Below are 11381 nucleotides of genomic sequence, written 5' to 3'. Positions count from 1 at the left end.
TTTTGCCAACTTGATATCCATGAAATCTTCCTCCATGAACTCATGTTTCCTCTCCGGGACCACCTCCCCTGTCCCTTTCTCAGTTCTTGCAGTGAAAGTCATGACGGCAGGGACCAATTCTCAGTTCTGTTTGTTGGATTCTGCAGTACTTTCCTCCCCACCGCTGATTGCACTTGAACCCCAAAGCATATTCAAACGCATCCTAAACTTCAGAACCAATACTGAGGAGAGGTAACAGTAATCTAAAGAATTCTGGGGACTTCCCTGGTGGCGCAGTAGTTAAGAATCCGCCTGTCAGGGCTTCCCCGGTGGCACAGTGGTTAAGACTCCCTCTGCCGATGAAGGGGACATGGGTTCGAGCCCTGGTCTGGAAAGATCCCACATGCCGCGGAGCAACTAAGCCCATGCACCACAACTACTGAGCCTGCTCTCTAGAGTCTGCGAGCCACAACTATTGAAGCCCGTGTGCATAGAGCCTGTGCTCTGCAACAAGAGAAGCCACCGCAATGAGAAGCCCGCGCACCTCAAGGAAGAGTAGCCACCGCTCACTGCAACTAGAGAAAGCCTGCGTGCAGCAATGAAGACCCAATGCAAACAAAAATAAATAAATAAATAAAATAAATTTATATATATAAAAAAGAATCTGCCTGCCAATCCAGGGGACACGGGTTCAAGCCCTTGTCCAGGAAGATCCCATATGCCGTGGAGCAACTAAGCCTGTGCTCCACAACTACTGAGCCTGCGCTCTAGAGCCTGCAAGCCACAACTATTGAAACCCACATGCGTAGAGCCCGTGGTCCACAACAAGAGAAGGCACCGCAATGAGAAGCCCGTGCACCGCAATGAAAAGTAGCCCCCATTCCCCAAAACTAGAGAAAGCCTCTGTGCAGCAACAAAGACCCAATGCAGCCAAAAATAAAAAAAATAAAACAATAAAGAATTCTGTGATGCAGCATCATGATTTTTGCACCTAACGTGGTTTCTGACTTCGTGCCTCGGTTCTAATAATGGGCCACCCCGCCTTGATATGTGGGGCCTGAGTCATTGTTTGTCATTTGTCCATGAAAATCTGATTCTTTGCCTTATTCTTGCTTGGTCCTAGAGATGTAGATTACGACTGCATCAATTGTCTGACTTCACTGGTACTGCTGACGTGATTTACTCGCTCTCTTAGCTTTTCTGGGAACTTCTGGAGGACTGGCCTGTAGTCATTTGGCATCTCATGGTTAGACGTGTTCCTATTTCCCTGTAAAAGCCACCTGAGTGACTACTTTACTAGGCTACGCCTTATTATTTGTTACAGTGTTTCAGGTAGTGCGTATTTTTCTCTCGCTTGGCCTCCTCCCAGCCTGTGGCTGAGGCAGTTCCAAATGCCTGCCCTATGCCCATGGATGAGTCTCTATCAGAGCTGAGCTCCTCCTTTATGTCCCTGCTGATAATTGGACCACATCTGGTAGACTCTCAAGATGTGTGAAGCGAACGTTTCGTTTTCTTTCCCTGGGTCCGATACAGCTTCTTGCTCTGTTGAACAAGCGTGTCCATTTGAAAATTTCCATTGCTTGTCACAGTTGTCATTTTGTTTGAGGGGTCACAAAAGGAAAACTTGTACCTTGATAACTGTTCTAAGTGAGAAAAATTGGGGAAAAATGAATCTACCTCTTCAAGACTTATTATGAAATAAAATGTCAAAAGGTCATGTTCAGAGGATGTTTACTAACTGCAAAAAACAAACTTTCTTTTTAAAAATTTTTAAAAACATCTTTATTGGCGTATAATTGCTTTACAATGGTGTGTTAGTTTCTGCTGTATAACAAAGTGAATGAGTTATACATATACATATATCCCCATATCCCCTCCCTCTTGCGTCTCCCTCCCTCCCACCCTCCCTATCCCACCCCTCTAGGTGGTCACAGAGCACCGAGCTGATCTCCCTGTGCTATGTGGCTGCTTCCCACTAGCTATCTACCTTACATTTGGTAGTGTATATACGTCCATGCCTCTCTCTCACTTTGTCCCAGCTTCCCCTTCCCCTTCCCCGTATCCTCAAGTCCATTCTCTAGGAGGTCTGTGTCTTTGTTCCCATCTTGCCACTAGGTTCTTCATGACCATTTTTTTTTTTTTTTAGATTTCATATATATGTTAGCATACGGTATTTGGTTTTCTCTTTCTGACTTACTTCACTCTGTATGAATGACAGACTCTAGGTCCATCCACCTCATTACAAATAACTCAATTTTGTTTCTTTTTATGGCTGAGTCATATTCCATTGTATATATGTGCCACATCTTCTTTATCCATTCATTTGTTGATGGACACTTCAGTTGCTTCCATGTCCTGGCTACTGTAAATAGAGCTGCAGTGAACATTTTGGTACATGACTCTTTTTGAATTATGGTTTTCTCAGGGTATATGCCCAGTAGTGGGATTGCTGGGTCGTATGGTAGTTCTACTTTTAGTTTTTTAAGGAACCTCCATACTGTTCTCCATAGTGGCTGTATCAATTTACATTCTACCAACAGTGCAAGAGGGTTCCCTTTTCTCCACACCCTCTCCAGCAATTATTGTTTGTAGATTTTTTGATGATGGCCATTCTGACTGTTGTGAGATGATATCTCATGGTAGTTTTTTTTTTTTTTTTTTTTTGCGGTACGCAGGCCTCTCACTGTTGTGGCCTCTCCTGTTGTGGAGCACAGGCTCCGGACGGGCAGGCTCAGCGGCCATGGCTCACAGGCCTAGCCGCTCTGTGGAACGTGGGATCTTCCTGGACCAGGGCATGAACCCGTGTTCCCTGCATCAGCAGGCGGACTCTCAACCACTGCGCCACCAGGGAAGCCCCCAGCTTTCTTTTGATTTCCATTTCCATGGAATATCTTTTACTATCCCCTCACTTTCAGTCTGTATGTGTCCCTAGGTCTGAGGTGGGTCTCTTGTAGACAGCATATATACGGGTCTTGTTGTTGTATCCATTCAGCCAGTCTATGTCTTTTGGTTGGAGCATTTAATCCATTTATATTTAAGGCAATTATCGATATATATGTTCCTATTACCATTTTCTTAATTGTTTTGGGTTTGTTATTGTAGGTTTTTTCCTTCTCTTGTGCTTCCTGCCTAGAGAAGTTCCTTTAGCATTTGTTGTAAAGCTGGTTTGGTGGTGCTGAATTCTCTTAGCTTTTACTTGTCTGTAAAGGTTTTAATTCCTCTGTCAAATCTGAATGAGATCCTTGTTGGGTAGAGTAATCTTGGTTGTAGGTTTTTCTCCTTCATCACTTTAAATATGTCCTGCCACTCCCTTCTGGCTTGCAGAGTTTCTGCTGAAAGATCAGCTGTTAACCTTATGGGGATTCCCTTGTGTGTTATTTGTTATTTTTCCCTTGCTGCTTTTAATATTTTCTCTTTGTATTTAATTTTTGATAGTTTGATTAATATGTGTCTTGGCGTATTTCTCCTTGGATTTATCCTGTATGGGACTCTCTGTGCTTCCTGGACTTGATTAACTATTTCATTTCCCATATTAGGGAAGTTTTCAGCTCTAATCTCTTCAAATATTTTCTCAGTCCCTTTCTTTTTCTCTTCCTCTTCTGGGACCCCTATAATTCGAATGTTGGTGCATTTAATGTTGTCCCAGAGGTCTCTGAGACTGTCCTCAGTTCTTTTCATTCTTTTTTCTTTATTCTGCTCTGCAGTAGTTATTTCCACTATTTTATCTTCCAGGTCACTTCGCCCTTCTGCCTCAGTTATTCTGCTGTTGATCCCTTCTAGAGAATTTTTAATTTCATTTATTGTGTTCATCTCTGTTTGTTTGCTCTTTAGTTCTTCTAGGTCCTTGTTAAACGTTTCTTGCATTTTCTCCATTCTATTTCCAAGATTCTGGATCATCTTTACTATCATTATTCTGAATTCTTTTCCAGGTAGACTGCCTATTTCCTCTTCATTTGTTAGGTCTGGTGGGGTTTTGCCTTGTTCCTTCATCTGCTGTGTATTTCTCTGTCTTCTCATTTTGCTTAACTTAATGTGTTTGGGGTCTCCTTTTTGCAGGCTGCAGGTTCTTAGTTCCCGTTGTTTTTGGTGTCTGTCCCCAGTGGCTAAGTTTGGTTCAGTGGGTTGTGTAGGCTTCCTGGTGGAGGGGACTAGTGCCTGTGTTCTGGTGGATGAGGCTGGATCTTGTCTTTCTGGTGGGCAGGTCCACGTCTGGTGGTGTGTTTTGGGGTGTCTGTGGCCTTATTATGGGTTTAGGCAGCCTCTGTGCTAATGGGTAGGGTTGTGTTCCTGTCTTTTTAGTTGTTTGGCATAGGGTGTCCAGCACTGTAGCTTGCTGGTCGTTGAGTGAAGCTGGGTCTTGGTGTTGAGATGGAGATCTCTGGGAGATTTTTGCCATTTGATATTACATGGAGCTGGGAGGTCTCTTGTGGACCAGTGTCCTGAAGTTGGCTCTCCCACCTCAGAGGCACAGCCCTGACACCTGGCTGGAGCACCAAGAGCCTGTCCTCCACATGGCTCAGAATATAAAAGGGAGAAAAAGAAAGAAAGAAAGAAAGAAAGAAAGAAGAAGATAAAATAAAATAAAGTAAAATAAAATAAAGTTATTAAAATAAAAAATAATTATTAAAATTTTTTAAAGTAATAAAAAATTAAAAAAGAAAGAAAGAAGAGAGCAACCAAACCAAAAAGCAAATCCACCAATGATAACAAGTGCTAAAAACTATACTTAAAAAAAAACAAAAAAAAACCCCCCAAAAAACAAAAAAACGGACAGACAGAACCCTAGGACAAATGGTAAAAGCAAAGCTATACAGACAAAATCACACAAAGAAGCATACACATACACACTCACAAAAAGAGAAAAAAGGAAAAAAAATATATCGTTGCTCCCAAAGTCCACGTCCTCTATTTGGGATGATTCCTTGTCTATTCAGGTATTCCACAGATGCAGGGTACATCAAGTTGATTGTGGAGATTTAATCCGCTGCTCCTGAGGCTGCTGGAGAGATTTCCCTTTCTCTTCTTTGTTCGCACAGCTCCCGGGGTTCAGCTTTGGATTTGGACTCGCCTCTGCGTGTAGGTCGCCTGAGGGCGTCTGTTCTTCGCTCAGACAGGACTGGGTTAAAGGAGCAGGTGCTTCGGGGGCTCTGGCTCACTCAGGCCAGGGGGAGGGAGGGGCATGGAGGCGGGGCGAGCCTGCTGCGGCAGAGGCCGGCGTGACGTTGCACCAGACTGAGGCGCGCCGTGCGTTCTTCCGGGGAAGTTGTCCCTGGATCCCGGGACCCTGGCAGTGGCGGGCTGCACAGGCTCCCGGAAGGGAGGTGTGGATAGTGACCTGTGCTCGCACACAGGCTTCTTGGTGGCGGCAGCAGCAACCTTAGCGTCTCATGCTCGTCTCTGGGGTCCTTGCTGATAGCCGCGGCTCGCGCCCGTCTCTGGAGCTCCTTTAAGCGGCGCTCTGAATCCCCTCTCCTCACGCACCAGGAAACAAAGAGGCAAGAAAAAGTCTCTTGTCTCTTCGGCAGCTCCAGATCTTTCCCCAGACTCCCTCCCGCCTAGCTGTGACTCATTAGCTCCCTTCAAGCTGTGTTCACGCAGCCAACCCCAGTCCTCTCTCTGCGCTCCGACTGAAGCCTGAGCCTCAGCTCCCAGCCCCAACGCATCCTGGCAGGTGAGCAGATAAGCCTCTCGGGCTGGTGAGTGCTGGCCGGCACCGATCCTCTGTGCGGGAATCTCTCCGCTTTGCCCTCTGCATCCCTGTTGCTGCGCTCTCCTCCGTGGCCCCGAAGCTTCCCCCTCCGCCACCCACAGTCTCTTCCCGCAAAGGGGCTTCCTAGTGTGTGGAAACCTTTCCTCCTTCACGGCTCCCTCCCACTGATGCAGGTCCCATCCCTATTCATTGTCTCTGTTTTTTCTTGTTTCTTTTGCCCTACCCAGGTGCGTGGGGAGTTTCTTGCCTTTAGGGAGGTCTGAGGTCTTCTGCCAGCGTTCAGTAGGTGTTCTGAAGGAGTTGTTCCATGTGTAGATGTATTTCTGATGTATTTGTGGGGAGGAAGGGGATCTCCATGTCTTGCTCTTATACCATCCTGAAGCTCCCCCCCACACTGTTTCATTTTGATGCTACAGCTTTTGAGTGTGTTCCTTATAACCTCAAATGGATTTAAAAAATATTTTTATTATGATAAAATTATAATGTTATGATATGAAACTGTTTCATGACACAACAAAGTAAGAGGGAAAGAAAAAGAAAGAGGGAAAGAAAAAAGAAAGAAAGAGGGAGAGGAAGGAAGGAAGAAAGAAAAAAAAAAAGAAAGAGAGAGGGACTTCCATGGTCGTCCAGTGTTTAAGAATCCGTCTTGCAATACAGGGGACGTCAGTTCAATCCCTGGTCAGGGAACTAAGATCCCACATGCCATGGGGCAACCAAGCCCACATGCCACAACTAGAGAGCCCGCATGCCTCAACTACAGAGCCTGTACGCTCTGGAGCCTGTGTGCCACAGCAAGAGAGAAACCCATGCAGCACAACGAAGAGCCCGTGTGCCGGAACGAAAGATCCTGCATGCCACAACTAAGACCTGATGCAGCCAAAAAAAGAAAAAGTTAAAAAAAAAAAAAAGAAAGAAAAAAAAGAGTTGTGTTCCAATGTAGTCCCCTGATGGTACTAACCCAAAGATCTTGCACTATATTGTTCATTCAGAAATTTTATTTTGAAGAAACTAGAAATTCAGTTTAATTAATATTATTATGTGTCAAGTTTCAGTTGGCGAAAACAACATCCTGTTAATAGAGGAAAAAATATTGTTGTGCTTCCTAAGGGAATGTGTTAGATTTGGAGTGTAATGACTAAAAGTACATTATGTTGATAAGTTAAATGTAAATTAACTAATAAAAACATATTAGATACACTTCCCTGAAAATACACATGGGATTGAAAAGTCCTCTAAAATGTCTTTGTGGGTTTGGGTATTCAATAATTTTAAAACACAACTGAAACATTTATTTAGCCCTTCTTACAGATAAACTTATCAACCTTGCATAGAAAGGTTTTCTCCTGTGTCTGGGTCTGAGAAGAGCAAAAGAAAAGATTCAGCTGGGAAGGGATAAATGCAGGAAGGAAAATCAGTGTAGCAAGAGAGAATGCAGGACAAAATACTGCTGTAATTGCTTTAAATGCAGATCACGGGCTCTTTGCATTTTTGCCAATTCTGCTTAAGCACCAGAATATTAAAACTAGCTTTCAAGGAGCTCCCTGTCTCAGCGCCCAGGCAGACATGCAAACAAATGATTGGGCTAGAATGTAGTGGCAGAGCAGTGGAATGAGAGACAAACTATCTGCTAAGTGAGACATGAAGGCTTCACCGTGTAGGTCTCCAAGGGGGGCTGAGACCTTGCTGGATGAAGAGGAAGGGAAAGGCATTGCGGGGAAGAGAATAGCTGGAGCTGAGGTGTCCAGATGTGAAAGCATCCGGCATGTTGAGGGAAAGTAAATGGCCAGATGTGGCTCTAGGAGCAATATATTTGGGGGAAGGGTTTGCTGCATGAAGTGACGAGAAAGGTAGATTGGAACCAAATGATCAAAGACTTCCGATGTCAGGGAATCTTGTATCTGATCTTAGCAAGTTATCAGCATTTTGGTTTTTAAAAATTTCAATAAAAAATGTAATAGGACAAGTGTGCATCACCTGACTTTTACATCACAATAAAACAAGCCCTTTGAGGATGGGACGTGTGGAAGCAATTGATTTCTCTGCTGAACACAGCCGTCATTTATACTCTTTCTAAGGATTCTAACATGATGATACTATTTCCTTGTATTATCCCCTTTCCAATAGTGTTCTGTTGCCCTGGATATGATCTCCACACATTCATCTGTCACAAGATTCATAAAAGGATCAAATTCCTACAATATTCCTTGGATACATCTGTTGCTGTTTAATTTCAGTAATAACTTCTTGTCCTTAAATTTTTTTCAACTTGGGATGGTGAGCCTTGCTCATGGTGTCTACTCAGTGTGCTTAGAGCTGCCCTGAAATGGTACTTGTGGTCTCCCTCACACTCCTGTGGTATCATCAGAGGTTTTTAAAGAGGAAAAGGACAAGGATGTATTCAATAGTCTTCCTTCTAGGCTAATCTACCTGGAACACCAAGCCCAGGGCCTTGTTAGAATACACTGCCGCCCTCTGGGTCATTGCCACCTCTCACTCATGCTCTCCAACCTCAATTAAGCAATGTGTCTATCACACACCACTTTTAGCTTCCCTTACCATTCTTCTCAAACTTTCACAGCTTCCTTAAAACCCTACCAAGTGCCAATACCCTCTTCCTTTCTTTTTTCAAGCAACTGGTGATTGCCATTGCTTCCCAGACTATATTTGATCCATGGAACATCTGTTGTTTTTATCTGGTTATCTGTGGTTAACCAGAGTCAGTTAACATTCTTATCATGGTCATCCATGGCATTGATAGCCCTGGGCGTATGACATCTACATCAATTCAGGCAAGACCTGCACCTGCATCATAAAGTAGACTAATCATCTTTTAAATACATAGTTATTGAGTACCTATTATGTGAAGGATATTTTAGGCACTGGAGAGACAGTGAAGACTAAAACAAATGAGACATCTGTTCCCTGGAGTTTCATGGCTTATAACAGGGGCAAACTACAGCTTGTGGATCAAATCTGGCCCATCATCTTTTTTTAATATAAAGTTTTATTGAAACACAGGCACATTCATTGTTTATGTATTGTCTATGGCTGTTTTCATGCTAAAAGGGCAGAGTTATGTAGTTGCAACAGAGACTGATTGGCCTGGAAAGCCTACATGTTTACTCTCACTTTTTACAGAAAAAGTTTGCTGATCCCTGGTCCAGAACAGTGCTTCTTGAACTATCTGTAATCAAAAGCCAGTTTCATTTTACTTATTTATTTTTTATGTTTATTTATTTATTTATTTTTGGCTGTGTTGGGTCTTCGTTGTGGTGCACGGGCTTCTCATTGCGGTGGCTTCTCTTGTTGTGGAGTATGGGCTGTAGGCGCATGGGCTCAGTAGCTGTGGCTCGCGGGCTCTAGAGCACAGGCTCAGTAGTTGTGGCACACAGGCTTAGTTGCTCTGTGGCATGTGGGATCTTACCAGACCAGGGCTCGAACCTGTGTCCCCTGCATCAGCAGGCAGATTCTTAACCACCGTGCCACCAGGGAAGTCCCCAGTTTCATTTTATATTGTATTTTATTTTATAGTGAGAGGATCACTTAACATAAGATCTATCTTCTTAACCAGTTTCTAAGTGTATAATATATTATTGTTGACTGCAGGTACAATGTTGAACAGCAGATCTCTAGAGCTTATTTATCTTTCTTGACTGAAACTTTATCCCCATTTCCTCCTCTCTGTAGCCCCTGGCAACCACCATTCCACTCTTTGATTCTATGAATTTGATTATTTTAGATACCTTATATTAGTGGAAGTATTCAATATTTATGTTTCTGTGATTGGCTTATTTTTCTTAGCATAATGTCCTCAAGGTTCATTCATGTTGTATATTGCAGGATTTCCTTCTTTTTAAGGTCAAAGAGTATTCTATTTTATGTATATACCACATTTTCTTTATCCATTCATCTAATGGTGAACATTTAGGTTATTGCCACATCGTGGCTATTGTGAATATTGCTGTAATAAACATAAAAGCACTATTATCTTTTAGAGATCCTGATTTAAATTCTTTTGGATTAATACCCACAAATGGGACTGCTGGGTTATATGGTAGTTGTATTTTTAATTTTTTGAGAAACCTCCATACTGTTTTCAATAGCAGTGGCACCATTTTGCATTCCCACCAACAATGTACAAGGGTTCCAATTTCTCTACATCCTGGCCAACACTTCTTGTCTTTTTTTTGATAATAAGCAAACTGACAGGTGTGAGGTGATATTTCATTGTGGTTTTGATTTGAATTTCTCTGATAATTAGTGATGTTGAGCATTTTTTCATATACCATTGACCTTTTGCATGTCTTTTTTAGAGAAATGTTCAGTCTAGTTCATTTTTTTTTTTTTTTTGCAGTACGCGGGCCTCTCACTGTTGTGGCCTCTCCCGTTGCGGAGCACAGGCTCTGGATGCGCGGGCCCAGCGGCTGTGCCTCCCAGGCCCAGCCGCTCCGCGGCACGTGGGATCCTTCTGGATCGGGGCACGAACCCGTTTCCCCTGCATAGGCAGGCGGACTCTCAACCACTGCGCCACCAGGGAAGCCCAGTCTAGTTCATTTTTAAGTCAGAGTATTAGTTTGTTTTTTTTTAACTATTGAGTTGTAGGAATTCGTCATATATTTTAGACAATAACCCCTTTTCAGATATGTGATTTGCAAATATTTTCTCCCATTCCATAGGTTGCCTTTTAATTGTTCCCTTTACTGTGCAGAAACTTTCTAGTTGGATGTGGTGCCACTTGCTTATTTTTGTTGCCTGTGCTTTTGCTGTCTTATCTATGAAATCATCACCAAGGCCACTGTCATGAAGTTTTTCTCCTACGTTTTCTTCTAGGAGTTTTACAGTGTTTGGTCTTATGTTTAAGAATTTGATGCATTTTGAGCTGTTTTTTCTGTATGATGTAAAGTAAGGGTCCAGTTTCATTCTTTTACATGCAGATATCCAGTTTTCCCCACACTTTTTGTTGAACAAACTATCCTTTTTCCCATTGTGTATTCCTGGTACCCTTTTCAAATATTAGTTGACCATATACGCATGGATTTATTTCTCTGCTTTGTACTCTGTTTTGATTTTATGTTTTAATTAAAATATTGTACCATACTGTTTTGATTACTCTAGCTTTGTAATATATTTTGAAATCAGGAACTGTGAGACTGCAGCTTTGTTCTTCTTTCTCAAGATTGATTTGGCTATTCACAGTCTTTTGTGATTTCATATGAATTTTAGAACTGTTTTTTTTCTGTTTCTGTAAAAAATGCCATTGGGATATTGATAGAGAATACAATGAACCTGTAGATTACTTTGGATAGTATGGTCATTTTAACAATATCAGTTCTTCCAATCAGTGAACATAAGATGTTTTTCCATTTGTTTGTGTCATATTCATTTCTTTTATCAGTGATTTGTAGTTTTCAGTAAACAAGTCTTTCACCCCTTTAGTTAAGGTTATTCATATGTATTTTATTCCTTTTGGTGCTATTATAAGTAGGATTATTTTCCTAATTTCCTTTTCAGATAGTTCATTGTTAGTCTATATAAATGCTACTGATTTTTGTATGTTGATTTTGTAACCTGCAACTTTACTGAATTTATTAGTTCTAATAGCTTTTTAAAAAATGGAATCTTTAGGGTTTTCTGTGTATAAGATCATGTTGTCTGCAAACAGGAACACTTTTAATTCTTCCTTTCTAATTTG

General features: G+C 42.2%; 1 pseudogene; it reads right to left on the bottom strand.

The window, feature by feature from the left end:
• Positions 1–7748: 7748 nt before the first annotated feature.
• On the bottom strand, positions 7749–7978 carry LOC132499269 (small nuclear ribonucleoprotein G-like; annotated as a pseudogene).
• Between the last annotated feature and the right edge of the window lie 3403 nt (positions 7979–11381).

Source organism: Mesoplodon densirostris, chromosome 11 (assembly GCF_025265405.1).
Source record: "Mesoplodon densirostris isolate mMesDen1 chromosome 11, mMesDen1 primary haplotype, whole genome shotgun sequence".
NCBI lineage: Eukaryota > Metazoa > Chordata > Mammalia > Artiodactyla > Ziphiidae > Mesoplodon > Mesoplodon densirostris.
Note: the sequence above shows the minus strand (reverse complement) of the source record. Positions and strands in the feature narration are given on the sequence as shown.